General features: G+C 40.7%; 1 protein-coding gene across 1 annotated transcript in view; it reads right to left on the bottom strand.

Moving 5' to 3' along the window:
- Positions 1-23,123, bottom strand: part of LOC115790204 (leucine-rich repeat and fibronectin type III domain-containing protein 1-like protein) — a 474,798-nt gene that overhangs the window by 220,962 nt on the left and 230,713 nt on the right. The window contains exon 4 of the mRNA XM_030743914.1: positions 6,414-6,603. The gene's annotated coding sequence lies outside the window, so the exon portion shown is untranslated. The remainder of the gene's footprint in view (positions 1-6,413; positions 6,604-23,123) is intronic.

The raw sequence follows: 23,123 nt of genomic DNA, 5'->3' as shown, positions 1-23,123 counted from the left end.
ACACTTTAGCTTGGACAGATCTCAACAACTTTACTTCTTTCTGTCCATGATGTAATCTGGCCTGCAGAACAATAGCCTCAGTCATATCTGTAAGATTTCCTCTAAAACCACAGTCCGATCTGCTGGCCACCGAGCAGGTTAAGGGTTGCTCTTGGGCACCTAAGCAATGGTAATGAGGGCTGCTTTTCATTTTCAACTCCATATTTTATGCTGCCTCTCTGGGGACTACCAGAAACTAACAACCTCCAGTCTCAAGTGCAATTCTCTGTGTGACCTTTGCACCACCACTGCCCATCCAAAAAGCTTCATGCTCTCGAAGAAATGTCAGAGCTCTGCTATTATATTCACTGTATGTTTCTGTGTCAGCATTTACTCACACACATTATGCTTTGTGTACTGATACTACATAACAGTGTGTAGTAGTAATGCAGGGGGGATAATGTACAGCACACGGGCCACTTGGAACAGTGAAGTTCTTTATTTCATTTGTGCTAAAACTCAAGATGTGTCATATTTTTAGCATAAACCTCTGCCAAGGCAGCTCCGTGTGGGCAGTATTTTCAAGTCTGAATATATTCATTTTCTTTTCTTTGTGCTTTTTAAACATACTTTAAAAAGTTTGTAGTTCAGTAAAAATCAGGTAAGAGTAGCATGAAATTTGTTTACTTTAATTACACAAACATGTGTAGGAGTAGGTAATGATAAGAGGTATGGATTTGTAAATATTATATAATATTATACTACAATATATTTCTAACTAGCAGCTCATTCTCCTTTATTTGACAATATTTCCTTTGAAGATAAAACACATTCTGGGTTGATGTAAAAGTGAGGTCAGAGGTCAAATGCATCATATTTGGATGCAACTATAATGTGATATTTAGAATATCCGTATACAGTAATAATAAGTGCAGCAAATACAACACAGGCAGCAGAATTTTAAGCAGTTTTAAAGATTTTATGAAAGTTTCTCAATGTTGAAGAAGAGATCAGATGGCAGTAAGACAAATATTAGCTCCATGTAACATTATTATCACTTTAAACCTTCAGATCCATCTATTGATTGTGAAGGAAAGGTCAAAGGTCAAATTTTAATGGCTCGTTAACATGACCCCACTCTACACCCCTACAAAGTTTTATCAGAATTCAAAGACAGAATGACAACGCATGCAAACGCTACACAACAACAACAACAACAACAAAAATCACCTCTTTGTGGGAGGTAAAAATATATAAAGTTATAGAGGCAGTGTGTAAACCTTTGTGGCATTGTGCAGGTGACACTGAAGCTCTTGAGTACCACTCTCTTACCCTCCTATCCAAGCTCATAACCTAGGGTCACTTTAAAACTGTTAAAAAGCATTTAAAAGGCCGAAGGCCCAGTCAGAAATATGCTTGTGTAGAAAGAGGTCAGACAAACCACAACACAATAAAAACAATAAAACAGTCACTTCCTGTTATTTTGGACAACAAAAGAAAACCCAAAAAGTACACAAGGAGTTTGGAGGAACAGTGGGGCATAAATTAAGACAAACTGTGTTGTTGGTTCATTCTCACTCACTCTTTATTCTTAACATTGTGTTTTTAGACTAACTTTTGTTTTCACGGGCTCTTTGGTTAACCAGATGGTTAAACATGGTAAAACATTTCTAAATACATGTTTCAAACCTTTAGGTTTGGTAGGTTGCCACCACTTCAATACACCATGAAAAATTAAGGCATGTCACAATTTTACATCCCTTAAAAACAAAAATACTGTAGACAACATAGGTTCCACTCCTTATTGTTGTGATGGACTCATAGACGAATGTGAAAACTGAAGCAAAGGACAAACTTTTCACTCTATTTTGCAACAGGATGAATTTTGTTGCAAGTCTTTAAGTTGTAAGGTAAGGTAAGACAAGGTTAACACAAGAACCATTCACTACAGTAGTTTTTTTTTTTTTTTTGCATTTTTGGCCACAGCAGCTTTTGTCTACAGTGGAGAGTGACAGGAAATGGGTGAAAGATACGGGGGAAGACACGCGGGCAAATTGGTGACGGGCCGGGACGCGAACCCGCGCCGCAACGTGGCGTGTGTATGTGGTCGCCGGCTTCACCACTAAGCCACCCAGGCGCCCCACTACAGTAGTTTTTCTTTGTAATGACAGCAAAGTGACTAAATGACTGAAAATGATGATGTCTATTTTTTTTTCCCACTAACAAAAGGGGAAAAGTGTTAGGGATCAATAATGCCGTGGTTTTGCTGTTGTACTGGGCTACATGTGTCCATGAATAAAAAATGCGTTAAGCACCACTGTCCCATTTCCACAAGTTGGACCATTAAGACCACAACCTCAAGAATGTGTAACCACCAACACACACAAGCTTGTATTTAGAGCGATATCGCGTGATAAGACTAGCTTATGTTTGAAGGTAATGAGCGATTCTGCACTCTGTGGCTCATTCCACCTCTGAGGCAAATTTGCATTAAAAAAAAATGCTGTCACAGAAATGCCAAACTGTTGCATTCACATGGTAACTGAGGGCAAACCGCTCTGCAGGAATCAACTCGAACATGGAAGCTTCACTGCTAATGATGACTATTTATGAGGCCGTTATCTTGTCACACTGCAGAACTCAACAACAACTGAGAGGTGGAGAGGAAAGCCTCTAGTATGTAGAGTATGTATTCATGACTAAACTTTAACTTCAAAACTTTTTTTTTTTCATTTTACTTAATAAACAGAGTTGAATATTTAGAAAAGAAAACCTCCAGATGTGTAACATCTTAACCCCCAAAGACAACAGCAGCAGCAGTCACCTCCTGTTGTGACTATATGTTGTTTTCCTGACTCGTCTCCCAGCCTCTGCTCTCATTATTGGTGCTCTCATCCTGCTTCTGTACTTCTTATTATTCTGTTTGTGACCATTAGGTCTGCTCATCTCATTACTGTAATTCTGATTCAAGGTCCACACCTGCCATTACTGCGAGCACTCTGTCTCATTAGGAAAGTCCTGTCACTGCAGCAGTGAATGCAGCAGCAGCAAATTAGCAGTGATAGAAAAGCCTTCAAATACACACGGAGTGCCAGTGGGAAAAGATATGATCCCTGTGTGTGTGTGTGTGTGTGTGTTCACGTGTGTGTATAAATTAATCTGAGACAAACTGCAAGCACACGTTGGTGTGCAGGTTGCGTTCTGGGAGAAAGGAAGAACTGGAGTGTGCAGGTGAATGCAGGTTTGTTGTGTACTCAGGGGCCCATTCCAGCGTGTGCTATGAGATCTATAGCTACCTAATGGACCTATTTGCTTGTCCAAGTTGCTTCAAACGATTCAGTCGGAGCAAGAAACTAATGTGGCTATTAAGGCTGCATTACCCTAAGTCACCGTTTCTCTCCGTCTCTCTGGCTCACAAACACACCCTTTAATTGCAAACTCTTTGAAATGTTTTCTTCTGTTACGAGTTTGTGTAAATGCCTTCAGTGCGGTCACCCTCAGGCTGCCAAACCCCATCACAGCCCGCCGTAGACTGATGAGAGTTAACCTTTAAATACGACTTTTAAATCTTGTTTTCTGCCTTTGACAAAATAACAAAATAAATGATGGATTCTTTTTAATCTTTTGAACTGTTTTAAATGTATCTTGCACGAAAGCCAGACTGTCAGCCTGTGAATAATACTCATTTATCTGCCTTCTTTTTTCACCCAGTAGAGTAAGCTGTTTGATGTCATGTTTGATGTCAAGGTAACATACAGCAGGTTTGTGTCTGCAGCGTTTTATCAATTTTTACCTTCTCTTGTGGAGAGAAATTTCCAAAATTCAACAGCTGCTCAAATATGATGAGTGAAAAATGAAACGACAAGAAGGGCGACGATGACTCGACTTTTAATCCTGTTCAAACTGCGTGACTTTGCAACTCCTGTTCTTTCTTTTTTTAGTTACAAATTATTTCATTTTAGAGTTAGAATGAATCTCTCTTGGAGAGAAATAACACAAAAATGAGTGCACACACTAAATGAACAAGTGACTCCTGGAGCACTGCAAACACTAAGTTTGATAATATAACAAAGTGAACTATGCAAATGCAGCAGTGGGTAGAAGACATTATACCACAGCAAGGTCTCAGTGTTAAAATCTCCAGCAAACAATAAGTTAGGTTATTCTTTATTGTTCTCTGTGGGGTAATCTGTGTTCTATAGCAGCTCCAGGTCAAATGCCACTCTATTCCTAACATCAAATATATGTCCACAAATGCTAGACAGTCAAGCATCATCATATATTTCCAACAGATTGTCTGCAATGTCCAAAAGAAGCAAAATGCTGAGCAACTAAATAGAGATGTGGTCATCAAGTTATGGGTTCCTTAAAACTCTAAAGCCATCTATTGTCTAAATATAGTCAATCTCTGTTTCGTGGTCATCATCTTGAGAACTTTGGGTTTCCAGTACAGCTAATACAATATGGATCACTGAGGATCCCACAACAATATTTTAGATTTCTAACTTAATATAGATGTTGCGCAAATGCAAAAAGCAGTCCTACATATTTGTTTAATACATGTGTTGAAGAATATATCCTGCTCAAAAATGACTACAAGATCTGTCGCAGTGTTACTGGAGGCCAAGGTAACGCCATCCAGAGTAAGGATGTGGTTAGACACCATGTTTTTAAGATTTGTGGAGCTGAGTACAAAAACCTCAGTTTTATCTGAATTATATACCGTACACAAAAGGGCATTATTCACATGCGCTTTCATGTACGACTGCTGGACGTTGCTTAATCTTCTTTGAAATGTAGAGACTGGTCAAAAACTGTGCCTGCAAAAAACACGTGAGGTAACTTTTTAAAGGAGGACAGGCTCGACCCAGAAGGAACACTGTGAGTGCAGTTTGATATGTTTCACAGACACCAGGGTTAGCCAGCGGTTGATCACCCGGCGTTGCGTCATGCTGAGGTCGTCTTGCACCGAGCTGAGAATTTCACTGGTTCGCTATCGGAACTCTGCGCTATCACTGTAATTAGCAAGCCGGCGTGCACCCCGCGCCCTCCGGCCCATTGCTGATACCAGACTGATTTGTTTTCTCTCGCTAGATTGTTGCACTTTAGTATTATTTCCCACAACTTGCCATCTACTACCTGGGACGGCCCCGTTTCGTTCACAGTGTGCACTTGTGATCTCACGACAGTCCTGTTCACATTTGATTTCACGTGGCTACAGAAAGTAAAATGACAACCAGCGTTAAAGCGGGAGGGAAGAAGTGGAAAAGGGAGCACAAATGACAATTTTGAGCTTCCTATTAAACATAAATTCCAGGAGTTCAGTTCTTCTTGAGTTTTCAGACCCCACTAACGACTATTTTTTTTCCAAAAAGTGACAAGTAACAAATTTATCGACTTTTTCCAGTGACTTTGGCGACTTTGGAGATAGCCCGGATAGCTGAAATCTTCCGTGGACGCTGTGTTTTGGGTACACCACGCGTCACCACGCGTAACACAGACAGTGAACCTCATAGGAAGCAAAGGTTTAAATCACCAGCAGTTTCAGTCTGTTCTGGAGGAAATAGCTTCTGAATGTGCCTTATCACACAGGTGCGATGAGCTGCCTGAGAAAATCTGTCAGTTTATGGAAAGTAAGAAAGAAACAGAAATAGCGTGTTGTTTCTTGTTTCTGGACTTTCTGGCAAATTTTCATCAGCTTGAAATGCTATCATTTTCCCTGATGTTATTTTTGAAAAAATATTATATTTTATTTAATGTGTTGAGGAAAAAGTTGCTGTAATATGGCCATTCAAATTCATATTGCTGATAATTTCAGTTTTAGACTGTTCAATAAAGGTTAATCCTGGTTGGCCCATGACATAGACTGTACTTTCAATTTTGGCCCTCTCGGTCACACCCCCTTTTTTTTTTCTTTATGGGATGAGGCACAAAACTTTATGATTGCAGCTGTGAATACAAGGACATCAGTGAGTGGCACATAGACTGTAAGAGTGTCATCATCCTTAGAAAATCCTCCAAATTCTGAGTGCATGAATTCATGGAGGTGAATACTGTGATTCTGAACTGTGACTGAACTAAACACAAAGCTATCCTACTTTTACATCAGAAAGCAGGTTCAATGAGAAGAAAAGTGGAAACATAAATTTTTATGGATAAAGTAAAATCTGAAGGCTTTTTGTCCTCCAGAAATGGCTCACTATACTGAATTTTAAAAACACACACAGTAGGTCATATTTTCATACTGAACATTATATATGATGTCATTAGAAAAAGAAAGAAAAATGATACTGTGACAAAGACAATATCTGCCTCATGCACAGTTCCTGCTGGATGTTGAAGAAGAGTAATTGTCAAGAGTGAAATTTAATTATAAAAACCAAATTAAAGGCAACCACAGTCAGCGCTGGCAGTGTCATACTGCAGCAGCCTACCTCTTTACCAGGGAAGGGGGCCGTCCTCTTCTTACAGGGTATAAAGCAGCGATGGCGCTCATCCGGGTTCACGGGCACGTCCGTGTAGTGCACACGCCCTCGTAAGCTAGACTGGAGGACTAGCTCCTTAAAAGTCCTGTAAGTCTATCATTGGCTCAGTCAGTTGTCCTTCAGAGTCTGCCAGGTTTGCCTGCACAGAGAGATGAGAAGGAAAGGATGAGTGATGGGGAAAAGGAAGAGGTTGAGAGGGAAGAGGACAGATGCAGAGCAGAAGAACAGGCAGCCAAATTACTCTTCTCCATATCAGTGACAGACCTCTTACAAAATGTGGTCACATATTTTATTAAAGAGGATGAAAAAACTCACTAAGCCCAGTCAAGACTAACATCCCATCATCCCGCTTCTAAAAATGATGAAACCCAGCTGGGGCATCATGCTCAGGTTACCTGTGACTGGCTTTACTAAAGCTTTGGCCAATGGCCTGGTCAAACTCGCTGTCCACAAGAAGGACTAATGTCTGAGGGTCAGTAACATTACCAAATCTGACCCCAGCATTTAGTCTGCATATTATATATAATTTCATTTAATGTTCAATATTTTTAGTTAAAAGTAATTGAAATTTAACCTTGTGTTGGCTGGGAATCCTAATAACTGCTATGGCATACTTAATTTTATGACCTATTTTCATCACTATTCAAACTAAGAATTCCCAGTTAAACTCAGATGAAACAGAGTTTAACTGGGAATGTTTCAAGTATCTAATATATGATGTATCTAATATGTTGGATCATTAAGGCTGTTTAGTCTTTGCACTCTCATTCATCCAAGTTCTCATTGTTGCGACAACAGTGCTGTTATACTGGTAGTCTGTCAGGACTGCTTTGAATTGTTTGGCACCAGGACAAGCAGAAAACATCTGCATCTGTTTTTATATATTTGGCCTACTAATAGCTTCTACTCAGGACCAGTGCAATATCAGTTTTAATAGAGACAAGGGATGTGCACGATTTGTCAACTAGACAACTAACCATTGCTATTACCACTAGTCAGCACCAGACATACTAGTCGTTTAATCTAATCTGTTAACACTTTGATTGATGCCCAATGCCAGTAAATTGATGTGTCCCAAATTTCATGCAGCCATCTGACACTAGATGGAGCTGCAGCCCGAAAAACAATCCCCCCCATGAAAAAAGTTTATGTCCAACTACTGTGTGCAAGCAAACTTTAAAAGAGACAAAGGCATCTCATAAAATCAGCACAGTTTGGTGGTTTTAGATCTAGAAAATGAAAATATGGTTGTTTGTAGGCTTTGCCAGAATGAACTGACATATAACCACTCAACGTATAGAGTTGTTTGTTTCTGCACTTGCAGCAGTTTCCTCACCCCCTTGAGTTGCCTTAAGGGTGGAAAAGGTCTTTTCAGGGTTTGGAAGTGCAAATGCATCTTGTATTGTCAGCGCATTAAGCTTGCAATCAGTACAAAGATGGGCTTCTCCATTCTTCTTTTTAACTGCTACAATCGACGAAGCATAAGGGGACTGATTCACGAATCAAGGAGTGTTTGCAAGTGCTTCCTCACAGCTTCATAATCATTTGGATGGATGGGTCGGGACTTCTGCTTAAAGGGTGTTTTGTCTTTTAGGTTTATGTGATGTTTCACTTTGGACACATGCCCAAAATCCAGGTCATGTTAGACAAAAACATTAGCATAGGTCTTTAGCCCTTGGTCATGTTATCTTTCCACTCACCAAAGTAAAATGTTAAACCTCCCTTCAGCAGATTGGTGTTGTAGAAAGAAGCAGACGCTGTGATCACTTGGGATCCGGCCTCGAGGAGACAACTCCAGTTGACACAGTAGCATTTGCTGTACATTTCTGTCATACACGTCCTTTAGTTAGACTATTTTGGGGTCGTGTTTCATGGGAATGAATCGATGCCTGACGCTTAAGTTTTGTTTTGGGACATTCATGTTTCGTTTTAGGTCCTGGTAGTCCCTCCCCAGGAACTGAGTTTAGTTTAAACCGGTCTTATTCTGACCCTCCCAGACATGTAGTTTTTGGTTCAACTCTTTACGCTTCATTTAAACAAATTCAGAGTTTTCATTGCTGCACGATGGAACAATATGACCATCCTCACCACATCTGAAACTGTGCCATAGGTGGGGCTTCTTTGTGAGCCTTGACTCGTTTGGGTCAGCGGATATTTCTTGGGGGGGATCCTTGAGTTTGGATTTGGTTTTCTTTTTTGGCTTGTTAGAGCTTTGCTTGAAACTATCAACAATGGCTGCTTTCAGTGAAGCTTAATGAGCTTGTACTTTGCGACCTGTTTTTCTAACTTATGTGCATCAAAGGAGGGCAGGCTGTCTTTTATCTACAGCAGCTGCTACATCTGTATCAGTGGCATACTCTCCCACTGTGCGGGAGTTTGACTGTAATTTAGTTTGAGACACGCCTAAGGGCTGTTTCATTCGGCTGGACTGCTGCTTGCCGATCCTCCTCAATATGTAGCAAGGAAAGCAACTCTGAAAATGTTTCACATATTCACAATAGCTTTACAAAGGCAAGAGTCCAACCAGAGCTTCGCTGGCCCATCAAGAGCAGCAGCTGGATGTGAAGCTTCCAGTCTCACATAAATGTTAAAGTGGCTCAGACTTCTTTAGGATTTCAGTTTAAAGTAACATAGTTAAGATGATATGACACACTGACAGTACTAGTGTATCATATGTTTTGATTTATAATTAATTTAAGGGGAAAAGGCTAGAAGGAAGAGCGCACTTCACACACTGTCCCAGATTTAATTCATCTGGAGATAACTCTTTATGACTAATCCACTGGGTAGAGATTGGGTATGATTTTAGTCAACCAAAGATTTCTGTTGGTTATAGATTTTTTTCTTTTTTTTTTAGTAAAAGACCAACCATCTGCTAAAATACTTTTTACCCACTGTAAGCAACATCAGCTGAGAAAAAAGAAACCAAAAAACAAAAAACACTTAACATTTATTGTGTTTACAGTGCTTCTCTTTGCTAATTTGTTTGTATCGAAGTTTAAGAAACCTGGATATTTGGTCAGTCCTATGTGGACCCATTATCTGGACCCAACAGATTAATATTTACATTTGAGAAGTGATCAGTCCCTTTGCACCCTGACTCTTAAGTTCCCTTGTGCTATAGTTATACTCATTTTAATCATTCTGAGTTCCACATGTTGTTGTTCTGAAACACAAAGCCACAATTACCAACAGATAGCTCTTGGCTGAGTTATTGTCTCCAAACTACATTAACGAGAACCTAAAAAAAAACTGAAGCAAAGAAGAAAAAACACATTGTCAACAAGCTCTCTGCTCTGCTCATTTACTTTCATTGTTTACACAATCAACTTCACAGAAGGAAGGCATATTTTACCAATCAGTGGTCTGATTAAACTTTCTAGGCTTAAATCTGGAAAGACATTTGCTAATAGGAATACTGTGTTTTAGAGGCAAAATGATGATAGTGAGTTTGGTTCAAAATGTTTTATACACTGAGCATAGAACACTGCACACAATTTCAGGCACTAAAACAAAAAGTGAATACTTTCCAGAATAAATATTTTTATTCCCAATTACCAGTGATAGACTGATGACCTGTCTGGGGTTTACAGTACCCCGCCTCTCTATATATGACAGCTTTTATAGCCCCACCATGGCCTTCAATTGGTCACACAGTTAAAAAAACACCATGGATTGATGAATGACTGGACTCTCATATAAAGTGTCATATATGAGTTGAAAAATACAACTTCAGAGAAACAGTACTTCAATATACAGCTGTGTGCAGTTAAATGTTACACAGACTTTGCAGACAGGCACTCTCAAGCAAGAAAGTTGGCATCAGGTTTTCTGAGGCTTTAGGCTTTCTTAGTATGTTCATGTGGTAACAAACCAACATCATAATATTTAGATTCAATTCAAATCTACACTCACCTCAGGCACTTTATATCGTAAGGTAAAGACCCTACAATAATTACGATGTCAGAGGTGGGACTCTGTTCTTCTGACTAAAGATAGTTAAAGTATGATGTATGAAGATTAAAGTACACTTAAGTATCTACCAGTTCTGGTACGATTTCAAAACTATATTTAAAAAAATACTCTGTCTATTAACCAGAGATGCTGTATTGATGTCATGTTTCCTGGATGGCATTACTTTGGCCTCCAGTAACACTGTGAGAAATCTTGGAGTCATTTTTGAGCAGGATTTGTCCTTCAATGCACATATTAAACAAATATGTAGGACTGCTTTTTTGCATTTGTGCAATATTTCTAAAATTAGAAACATCCTGTCTCAGACTGATGATGTAAATTAGTTCATGCATTCATTACTTCTAGGCTGGACTATTATAATTCATATCAGGCTGTCCTAAAAGCTCCCTGAAAAGCCTTCAGCTGATCCAAAATGCTGCAGCTAGAGTACTGACAGGGACTAGAAAGAAGAGCATTTCTCCCATACTGGCTTCTCTTCATTGGCTCCCTGTTAAATCTAGAATAGAATTTAAAATCCTTCTCCTCACAAACAAGGCCCCATCTTATCTCAAAGACCTCATAGCACCGTATCACCCCAATAGAGCACTTTGCTCTCAGACTGCTGGCTTACTTGTAGTTCCTGGGATACTTAAGTGTTTTGTTTGTTTGTTTTTTTTTAAAGAAACACAAAAAAAACCCTTTATTTTACCAGGTAAAATGTTTGATACTGTTTACATACATGACCTGGCCAGAGCAGAATGGGAGGCAGAGCCTTCAGCTTTCAGGCCCCTCTTCTGTGGAACCAGCTCCCAGCCTGGATTCAGGAGACAGACACCCTCTCTATTTTTAAGACTTACTTTTATGATCAAGCTCATAGTTAGGGCCAGATCATGTAAACCCTGCCTTAGTTATGGTGCAATAGGCCTAGGCTGCTGGGACGGGGGGTTCCCATGATGAGTGTTTCTTCTTCACTCACCTCTTTTCACTCTGTTTATACACCACTCTGTATTTAATTATTAGTTATTAATAATCTCTGGCTCCCCTCACCAACCGGTCATGGCAGATGGCTGCCCCACCCTGAGCCAGAGTTTTTCCTTCCCACTGTTGCCAAGTACTTGCTCATAGCGGATTGTTTGATTGTTGGGTTTTCACTGTATTTTTGTGGGATCTTTACCTTACAATATAAAGTGCCTGGAGGTGACTGTTATGATTTGGTGCTATATATTTATTCCCTTATATATACCTCATTAATTTAATGTGTGGACAAAGTAGGGCTCCATTGGTTTTCAGCATTGTCAAAACTGTTACCCTAATGTTTGAGTTGTAACACAGTGTAGCAAAGAGGTTCACTTAAGATCTAGATATCAAAAGAACAAAAGATGAAAGAAAAAAAAACATCAGAAAGAAGTTGGCATTGATAAAAGAATTTCATACAAACTGCAGACATACAATTCAAGTGAATTGGGCAATTTGCAACTGTTTCTCAGCTGGAACCATTTTTTGATTCCCCGCCCTAGTCTGTAGCCTGTATACTAAAGGCAGCTCTTTTTCTTTCAGAAAGTTCTGCATTTCTTTATCCCCTCTCAGAAACTCAACACTAAGTTTCAGACAGAGACATATGAGGGATGACTTTGGCCCACTTCCTAAAGTGTGTTGCCACAGTTCTACAAAGTACCGTTGAGACTAAAGTGGAAAAGACTAAATAGGTGACTGCAGGAAAAGGTTTGAGTTTCTAAGCACATTTTCTGGTTGGGAATCGTCAGCGTTTCTGTAAAAATAATGCTGGCAGCCCTCTTCCTGCTGCCCCCCCACTCAAATCAGCCCAACTTGGCAGCTACTCCACTTTGTCCACTGTCCTCCTTTTCTTACCCTCAGGACTTTGTGGTCATTAAAGGAAAACTACCCTCTAAAACCCAAAGCCAAAACAAGAATAGGTTTGGTAATTTGTGTAAATGTCGCTGGTGTTTTTTGTCTTTCCTGTGGGTACACTGCTACATTCTGTCATTTCCTGCAGGTACAATTATGTGTTCAAAAAAAAACAAAATCAAATTTTGGTGTTAGTTACCTGCCTCATCTCCATTTCACAGAACTGAACAGACAAGAAACCAAGTGAAGGTGCGATGTAGAGGTGAATATTTACCTCAAAAACAATTGTACAATGCAGAAGAAAAAAACAATGTTTTCTTTGCCATGGTGTTAATTCTCTAATTGTGGAAAATGAAATCAATTACCCTTAAACCTCTTAGCATCCACCAGGTCACTGCCGTGCTAGAGTTAGGGGTCAGTTAACGCATCACTTTTTTTTAAATATAAATTTTACACCTTGTTTTGGACATCCAAATGCAAAAGCTTTTAAAAGAAAAACTTTAATGGCAAAATATACGAGATTTAATTTGATATGCAACAAATTTAAAAATTAATGTGTGACTAAAACAAGACCCAACCTTAACCCTAACCCTAGATGATCATCCAGTGACCTGGTGGATATGACGATGTTAGACTGGGAGAGAACAAAGGTTGCGTAAACATTAGAGTTACATTAGATTTTGATTACAAAGTATGTCATGTCACAATCATAAAGATGCACCACTGGAAGAGGAAAGTTATGCAAGTGATCTAAAAACAATGCACCAATTTATAAACCGTGACAGCGCAACTTAATTCCAAGGACGACCTGTAAAATCTGCCAAGAACGGCACAAAACGTTTGGAGTCTAAGAAAGCGTGCCTTCAATTGTGGATCCTTCCTGGGGACACGGTAACACAGCTCATCTACTGGTATTCATCACTGAGGCTCTCTATTCTTCATTTCATCAATCTTGAATCTGAATTTAACCAAACAACAACACCACTCAGGGATGCACTGCTTGGTTCTGGCAAGTGTTCTGAAGCCAGGCATTTCACATATTTGGGATAGGAGCCGTCTTCTGTGAACAACTGGTCCATTCTGCCCTGAAAGTCTTAAGTGCATGTGTTGTTGTGCACGTGTTTGGCTCAGCCAGCCATTTCCCGGTGAAAAGAAATTGCTTTTTTGCTCGTGTTCACTTTCATTTCCCTGTCAGGCCGGAGGAGCTCTGATCACAAAGCTCACTTCTAGAGCCTGTTCATGGCAAAGGCCAAAATATGAATTTAGACTAATTTACTGTTTGTCGTGCCAATGAATCTCAGAATGACACAATAAAATCATTTAAACATGTCTCTGTAGGATCAGAGACATACAGAGACATGTAGTGACTGTCATGTCTATTTTCTTATGCTGATTTTCAGTGCAGATACCTTCATTCTGCTCAAAATATTCATCTTCTGAATTAAACAGCCTTGTGGCATTCCTAAAAACAAATTCACTTGTATTTCCTTTAATATAAATTCAGATCAATAAAACCTGGCAACCCAACCTGCTCCAATCTGAAAATAAATGGAAAGAAATAAGAAAACCTCTCCCACTCTAAATAACCTTTCTTTTATGATCCTTTACCTGAAAAGGCTCCAAATATCTTTGAGGGTCAAACTTGCACCAATCTGACTTGGGCAACTCCAAGCTGTCTAAATAACTGTCATCACACTCCTGAAGGAGACAACCTCCTTTTGACTCTGATAGCATCTGAATGGCCAAACTGAAAGAGCAGTTTTTACTTCACCTCACAAACCTTGCTTTATCCTGACAACCTTAACGCTCTCTTCTGCCGTCTCAAAATAAACAAACCCCCCCCGCTCTACCTGATGGCTCCATCTGTTTCTCCAACCTGGTAACTTCACACTACATTAATAAAACCCCTCCTCTGCCATCGTGCATCAAAAAGAGTCCTTGCAGTGCTATCATCAATACCTAAAGTGTATAGCATCAATACTGCTTGAAACAGCAGTCAATCTGGCAGCAAAAATCTTTCTCACCTGTCTCAGTCTCAGGCCGAACAACAATTCAGTCCCTCTAATACCCACTTCTCAAAATATTGTTTAGGGTCACAAGCTACAAAAATTGATTGTTACAAACAAAATGCAAACCCTCTGAGGTTTGTATGAAAGCAGAGAGACAGACAACCTCTTTGCTTCCTTTGTGGGGGCTTCAAACAAAGGATGCAATCTTTAAACAAGAGAAGCATCAAAAACAGTGTTTAAGGTCATTTTACATTACATAAGGTCCTGATTACAGCCCAATCAATCAGACATGCCAGTAAAATTTATAGTGACCACAGTATCACAAACACACCTAAATTAGGTTGGCTTATCTTTTATCTTGCTCTTGTTGATTGATATTTGTGAAGTCTGTGGTAGAAATTATTAGTGGGAATTTTTATGCTAAGTCAGAGGAGAAGCTGATAGATATAGTACGTAAATGGAGTCTCACCCTCCACTTTTAATGAAATTCATTAATAATAATACTATAAAAAAAAATCCCTACTGGCCCTATTAGCGGTCTTTATTTGTCTTCCAAGCTCAGGTCCTCTACCAAAGTCATGGGAGCTTGAGGGTCCTGCGCAGTGTCTTAGCTGTTCCCAGGACTGCGCTCTTGTGGGCAGAGATCTCGGATGTCGTTCCTGGAATCTTCTGGTTTGGGGGTCAATTCCCCGAGTGGTCCAATTACAACAGGTACCATAGTTACCTTCACCTTCCACATCCTCTCTAGCTCTTCTCTCAGCACTTGGTATTTAGCGAGCTTCTTGTGTTCTGTCTTCTTGATGTTAGTGTCACCTGGCATTGCTACGTCTATCACTGCGCTCTTCTTTCCTTTCTTTGTCCACCACTACTATGTCTGGTTGGTTAGCCATCACCAGTTTGTCCATCTGGAAGTCCCACAGGATCTTAGCTCTGTCATTCTCAACCACCCTTGGGGGCGTGTCCCATTTGACCTCGGGACTTCCAGGTCATACTTGGCACAGATGTTCCTGTATACTATCCCAGCCACTTGGTTATGGCGTTCCATGTATGCCCTGCCTGCTAGCATCTTGCACCCTGCTGTTATGTGCTGGATTGTCTCAGGGGCATCTCTGCACAGCCTGCACCTGGGGTCTTGTGTGGTGTGGTACACCCCAGATTGATCTTGTGCTTAGAGCTTGTTCCTGTGCTGCCATGATTAGTGCCTCTGAGCTATCTCTCAATCCAGCTTGTCCAGCCATTGGTAGGATTTTTCAATATCAGCCACTTCTTCTACCTGCCCGTGGTACATGCCGTGCAGACGCCTGTCCATACATGATGGTTCCTGTTCTTCCTCCTCTCCGTTCTTGGGGTTTCTGCTGCCTGAGGTACTCAATATGGATGTGATCACTTGTCGCCATCTTCTGATGTACTCATGGATCTTGTTGTTTCATCCAGGATAGTGGTTTTGATACTCACTAGCCCTCGACCTCCTTCCTTCTGGTTACCGTACAGTCTCAGGGTGCTGGGTTTGGGGTGAAACCCTCCATGCATGGTAAGGAGCTTTCTTGTCTTGACATCAGTGGCTTCTATTTCCTCCTTTGGGCCAGCTTATTACCCCAAGCAGGGTATCTGACAACCGGCAGGGTGTAGGTGTTGATTGCCCAAATCCTGTTCTTCCCAATCAGCTGACTCCTCAGGACTTGCCTTACTCTCTGCAGGTATTTGGGGGTTACAGTTGTGTGTGTGTGTGTGTGTGTGTGTGTGTGTGTGTGTGTGTGTGTGTGTGTGTGTGTGTGTGTGTGTGTGTGTGTGTGTGTGTGTTGTGTGTGTGTGTATACACTTGAAATTTAACAGTCAGGGGTCTGTCCATGCACAGGGCAGCCAATCCAAGTAAAGTCTGTGTATGAGAAACATTAAAATTGATTGAAACAGACTTCATTATTCAATAGCCAAAATACTAAATAATAATACAGTGCAAAAATGTGGCATTAAAATGTTATCCAGAAGTTAATCAAAATGGTTTTTGCTAAACATTAAATGTACAGTTGCAGCTATGTTTCAAGTTTAGCAACCAGTCCTGTCACGCTCGCCTGGTGTCACTTGCTGTGACACACTGATGAACTGCTTCGAGTCAGAGTGACAAAACATGTCCTCTGTTTGAACTTTCTCCCTGTCACAGAATCATCAGATGCCTCTCTGAGCCAAATAACCATCCTGTCTGTCTGATACCACCTCCAGTCTCCACATCTCACTTTGAGCTTAAAAAACTTCCATCAATCTAACCTGGCAACTTCTCATTGCATCAACAAACCAGGAATACAGTCCTTGAGGCTGTACCCTCTTTAGTCTGAAATTAACATGTTTTCCAACTTGGTGACCTTGCTCAAATATGTCCTCTTTAATATTATGGTTTCTACCAATTTCTTGGCAAAACCTCTAAGTATTGCCACTGACTAGAAAAAAACCCCAAACTAAACAAAACTTGACATCCGCATGATCAGAGATCAATCCAAAGTCTTAAAGGCCCATTCTCTGTCATAGCTGCAGGTCAGTCTGACAGCACAGATAGAAGTGTAGTAGACCTGAAAAGTCTGAAAAGGGCCTATTCTGATCATAAGGCCTTCACTGAAAGGCATTGTCTGGATGGGAGCAGATGTTGCTTTAAAACTTGATGCACTGATGTTCCAGGTGTGTAAGCTGATAATGCGCTCCCATACCATCACACACGCAAGACATTTGAAGTAAGCCCCTTTAATCCAGAGGATGCAGCGTCCATGCTTTCCAAAAAGAATTTCAAATTTTGATTCATCTGACCATAAAACAGTTTTCCACAGTCCGTTTTAAATAAACAGAGAAGACAGCAGCATTTCTAGAACACATTCAAATATGTTTTTTTCTTGCATCATATAGCTCTAACTTGTATTTCTGGATGGCGCAGTGAACTGTGTTCACAGACACTGATTCCTGAAAGGGTTCTTGAGCCCATGCAGTGATTTCCAGACAGAATCACATCTGTGCTGCCGAGGGCCTAAAGATCAAGTATTGATTTTGGCCTTCAAAGTTTCTTCAGATTCATGGAAGTGTTGATGATATTATGTAATGCAGTGATGAAATATCTTGGGTTGAACAACAATTCCAATTTGGGTTGTTTTAGCGCTCACTAATGTAAACTTGGGATAAAAAGTAAGAATAAGCAGACTAGGTCCACTTGAAGAGGTTAATGTAAAATTGAGAAGCCAATGAATATAACAGATATTGGATCCAATAGTCATTAGTGCTGAAAAGAGTCAGATGTGCTCATCGGTTTCCTTAGAACACGCTCTCATTTGTCTGTGTATAAAATTATTAAGCTAAGCCAAACTAACAGCACAGTCCCAATCACTTTCTATGAATTTATGGCTGATTTGGAAATTGACCTCAAGTACTGAAGTGTCAAGCGCGCTACACATTAGTAAACCCAAAATAATGATGACTCCAAAAATCATACATTAGTCTGGAAATGACAAACCTCTGTCTAACAGTTGGCAGGGCTCTACTTCTCTTCTTATTTTCTCTTCTTCTTTACTTCTTTAGTTTTACTCAGCAAAGAAAATCTTCAATAATGTTACAAATCCATGTCAGCAGTGCCCTGGTTTTCCTCCCTGGTGTGGCCCTTGTTAGCTGATAAGACACAGAGTAGGTTGTGAAAAGCCTGGAAGAGCTTATGTTTTAAAAATACACTGAAGGCATCTCTCTGCTTGCTATATTCCACAAGACACAAAGAAGTGGATAATAAATCCCTATGAACATAAGTGGCGTCATGTGACCAAGGCTAACCAACCGGACATAGTAGTGGTGGGCAAGCAGAGGAAGAAGGCCATAGTGATAGATGTAGTAATACGAAGTGATGGAAACATCAAGAAGAAAGAACACGAGAAGCTCGATAAATACCAAGAGCTGAGAGAGGAGCTAGAGAGGGTGAAGGTACAGCGGTCCCCGTGGTAATCAGGATACTCAGGGCAGTGACCCCCAAACTGGGAGAATGACTCCAGCAGATTTCTGGAATGACATCCGAGATCTCTGTCCAGAAGAGCGCAGTCCTAGGAACAGCTAAGATACTGCGCAGGACCCTCAAGCTCCGAGGCCTCTGGGAGAGGACCCGAGCTTGGAAGACAAACAAAAACCACCTGTAGGGCAACTGGGGAATTGATATATATAGCTAAAAATATTGCCCTAGATTCTTATACTTATGCATGATTTCTGGCATCGCAACTTCTATCTGAGCTTGTTATCTGATTGAACCATCTTTCCACGTGATCTACAGTAATACAGGCTGTTATAAAAAAGAAAAAAGAAAATCACAAATAAAATATATAAAGCACATAAGGCAACAAAACTTTTCATGCACTGTAAGAAATCTTTCACTCCCTTAAAATCGAGCAACCAAGCTGTCAAAGGCCTAAAACACTGGCAGTGCAGATTATTATACGAGTGTTTCCCTAGATTCAGCAATCAATTTACTAGTGGATGATGTCTTTTATTTTGAAAGTTCAGTCAGACCTTAAGCAGCTAGCCCTGTCCCTTCCAGTCTTGTGTTTTCCTTACTGACAGGTTCACTGCCTGGGTTCCTATTGTAGCAGCTCTCACTATTATGTAGCTGCTTATTCAAAAATCCTTTCCTTCAGTTGGGCGCACTTCGACTCTACATTCCTGCAGTTGGTGACAGAAGTCCTTCTGCAGAAATTTATAAATGGTATTATTTATAAGAAAGTGTATGCACCTCCTTTTATCTGTGTGTGCATATAAACTTACAGAAATGTGCATACCTCTCACCTATAACCCAAAGAGAATCGACATCAGTGGGAAGTAGCAGAAAAACACTGCATATTTTTTTCAAGGCTATTGCCTGGCTACAGAACACTCAACTCAGGGATTTATTCAATAGCATGGTTCCCTGAGTGTGGAAAGTGGGCCCAAGGCCAAAAGTAACATTTTAACAGATATATAACACATATATACTGGCAATAATTCATGATGAGACCAAGGAAGTAATTCTCTACACTTCTTCTCTTTCAGCTTGTCAGAAAGACCAAATAAACTGACAACTGTGACAGTGAGGAGATTTTCACAGGCCCCTGCTGATTAAAACTACCCCAATCTGGCACTAATACCCACCTCTGCAAAGCCCCTTCACTTGCCTTTGCTAGTATGAAATCTTGTGACTAAAAAATTTCAGTGGATCCTTCCAAACTGACAATCCTGTCAGTGCGTACTGTAGTGTGCTTCAAACAAGCTACACAGCAACTCCATGTCTCCAAATTACCCTGTCCACTTCACTCCTTAACAAAATGAGACCAACACGGCAACTATCCCTGTTCTCCATTAACCTTTGTACCTGTTAACCATCCTGACAACAGCTGCCTCCACATGCCTCCCCACTTCCACCAGCTTAAATCACAAACCGACCTGGCAACTTCTGCCCTGCATCAAAGTGAGCCACTTCACTTCTGAAGAGCCTGACATGGCAGTGGGATTCTTTCCACTGTGCTCCCTCCAAATCCACTCACCTCCTCTGCTTAAAAATCACTCCAACATGGCAACTGTGCACCGCTTGTAAACCTCTCTTGCAACCTGGCAACCGCAGCAGGTGCAACGCTCTATGGCAGATAAGCTGAGAAGGACAAACTCTCCTCATCCCCCTGCCTCCTCTCTGCTCATCCTCCTCCTCTCCTCATGCTCCTCTCTCCTCATCCCCCTGCCTCCTCTCTGCTCATCCTCCTCCTCTCCTCTCTCCTCTCCTCTCCTCATGCTCCTCCTCTCCTCATCCCTGCCTCCTCTCTGCTCATTCTCCTCCTCTCCTCTCTCCCTCTCATCAATGCAGCTTTGTTCAGCCTGCATATCAGCCTCTTTAGCTGCACACTGTATACCCACGTAAACGTGTGTGTATACAGGGACTCTTACAAACATGTACACAATATGCAGAAGCTGTGTTTTATACTGTGTGTGTAACTGGAGGTCAGCACCACAGTTTAATGGAGGCAGAACAAAATGGGGAGCCACGGTAAGGGTTAAATAATGTGATATTATCAGACTGTCCCCTGGGAACTTTGTGATTATATTTACACACTGAATAACATCACTAACCAACCATTTTATTGTGACATGTGTTTTTAAACCAGGACCACAGCAGACTTGTCTTATTTTCATGTGTCACATATGTATTTAATCAACATTTTTATCTTGTACTGTTCTTCTGTTTCTGTGTTCCTGTTACTGTTGACTTGTTCTGAGGATTTACTTATTGATAATTCAGCTTTCTTATCAGTGCTGAAAGCTCCTTCCTGAGCTGACAGTGCTGTGGTTTAGCTAAGCAGCAGGTCACGACAGGTGTGTTGTGATTATATCACAGCTGAGGGGCAACATCCCCCATAGCTGTGATATAATCATAACATACAGCGACATGGAGTGAGCAACTGCATTTATAAAACAGCTTTGAAGTATGGCCATATGAAAGTTATGGCTGTATTTCCATTCAAAGTGTTTTTTATTAAAATGTTCATAAAGGTATCAAAAAGTAATGTTCCTACAAGAAAAAGGCCCTCCTGGCTGCCTGCAGGAAGCTGGTATGCAATGGGCTGGATTTAAGTCATTATTATTTTTTTAATCACTGATTGATTTAATCTTTTGGCTATTTAACGATATTAATTTGTGCACTGACATGTCTGATTCAACAGCTGAAACTTGCTTGGTGCTGGAGGATGACTCGTGGCTTTGTTTTATGGTCCTCTACTTTCAGAAGATACTGAGGTTTGGTGAGAGAAATATTTCATTTTATTTATGTATTCATTTATTTATAACATATAAAACACAGCAGTGAGGCAACACGAATCTCTTGCACTTCTCTTTTTATTTGATTCTTTGTGTGCTTGTCGTCATCCAGTGAGTGAATGTCAAATTATGGAGACGGTGAAAAAAATCGAGTTTAGTCTAAAAAAGTAGAAAAAGATTCTGAAAGTGGACGAAATTGAACATAATTTAGTGGACAAAATTAAATACCCACCCAAACAATATTACTAGTGTGCTTAAGGAATATTGAAAAAGATAATCTAGTTCTTTAATAACCAAATTAATCTGGATAAACAAGACTGGGACTAATTCAGTTGAGGCAACAACTTATCCTCATCATGGGGGATTTCGCCCTTTTCCAGAACTATGGCCTCAGACTTGGAGGTGCCTGTTCTCATCCTCGCTGCTTTGCACTCATCTGCAACTGTCCAAAAAACCTGCACACCTGTCCTGAAACTGAAATCTGTCCCAAAAGGTTCCAAACATGCAAAGACCAAACTGAGTAGAAAAGCAGCTTCTTCAGCACATAGCCAGCTAACATGCAACCCAGAGCAATGCAGGATTCTCTACAGCTATGAGGCTCCATCCCCACTTTATAATTAAATTTAAGTACAGCCAATCATTTACAAGTACAGCGTTTTGTCTTTCACAAAGCAGCTCCCAGTACGTGAAAATGAGGTAGACACTCATGTTGGAGAATAACGAGCTGCTTCAGCACATAAAGAGTGCCGTACTTTTATAGTGATGAGCAGTACGTCAAGGATTGTGTGCTCGTGTTTAGCAGTACAACTTTACCTCTATGCAGTGTTGGGTATTTTTTTATTGTTATAGTAGTAGTAGTTATAGTATTGTCATGGTTCATGGTTCGCTGGACCAACTTGCCCTTTCTCTCTCCATTGCCCTCTCTCTCCACCCTCTGTGTGTGTGTGTGTGTGTGTGTGTGTGTGTGTGTGTGTGTGGTGTGTGTGTGTGTGTGTGTGTGTGTGTGTGCATAGGCTCAATGCTGCTTCTCCAGAGGCAGGATCAGAGGCGTGGTCTCCACCCCTGTACCTGAGAACCTGTGGTCCCCGCTCCTGTTACTCACCTGTTGGCGGTTATGCTGATTAAGATGTCGGCTTTAAATGATAGAAGTTTCCTTCAAGCCGACGCAGATCGCCTCTTCACCAGCGGTAACGCAAAGCTTTACTTCCTCATTCTAACCCTTGCATGCCTAGTTTGTTATCTCCACCTTTACTCATCCTGTCCTTCCTCTCTCCAGCTCTCCAGCAGCCGCCTCGGAGCAAAGGGACCAGAAGCTGTCTCAGAGAAACAAAGAAAGGAGTGTGTGGAAACCCAGCCTCAAAGACTGTGTTTATTAATAAAGATTTGTTTGACCTACCACGTGTTCTGTGCCTGTGTCCAGGTTAACGGAGGAGCTTAAGTATTCATTTATAGTATCATTTATTATTGTAATAGTGGTCATATATACACTGGAATGATGTTACTGGGGGCTGTTACGTGTGCATTAATATGATGCATGAGGTTTTGTATGTATTTATACACATATATTCACATTACATCCTGTTATATTATTTTCTCTCTATGCCTGTATACCTTTTTAAATATGATTCAGCAGTCTGACTGTGTTTGGATAATATAAAATATTAGGGGGATAAATTTGATTGGGGGGTCTAAATGTGACATTGTGACAAATGTCTTTAACCTGGAGATGACCGCATTATGTCAGAGTTGTCATAACGTAAGGGTCACTTTGAGGACACGTGTGTATTTTAATACACTTCAGAAACACAGCTGGCCATGTGCCCGGACGCTGGTCAGTTTGGTGATCAGATTTCAAAAGGAACAGAGCGTGCAAAGTGACAAGGGTCAAAGGCACAGTTAGGGCACAGTTCCTGTCCTCAGTTTCCTCGGGAAGCAGAACTGGGAGGCTCTCTGTCTCTGCATCTGTCTCCTTGTTTCTCTTTGCTTTCCTTTTTTCTTCTTCTCCTCCTCTTTGTGTTTGTATCCTTGTCTCTGTTTGTGAGTG

Source organism: Archocentrus centrarchus, chromosome 13, assembly GCF_007364275.1.
Source record: "Archocentrus centrarchus isolate MPI-CPG fArcCen1 chromosome 13, fArcCen1, whole genome shotgun sequence".
NCBI classification, from domain to species: Eukaryota; Metazoa; Chordata; class Actinopteri; order Cichliformes; family Cichlidae; genus Archocentrus; species Archocentrus centrarchus.
This window is presented reverse-complemented; position numbering and strand designations above follow the sequence as displayed.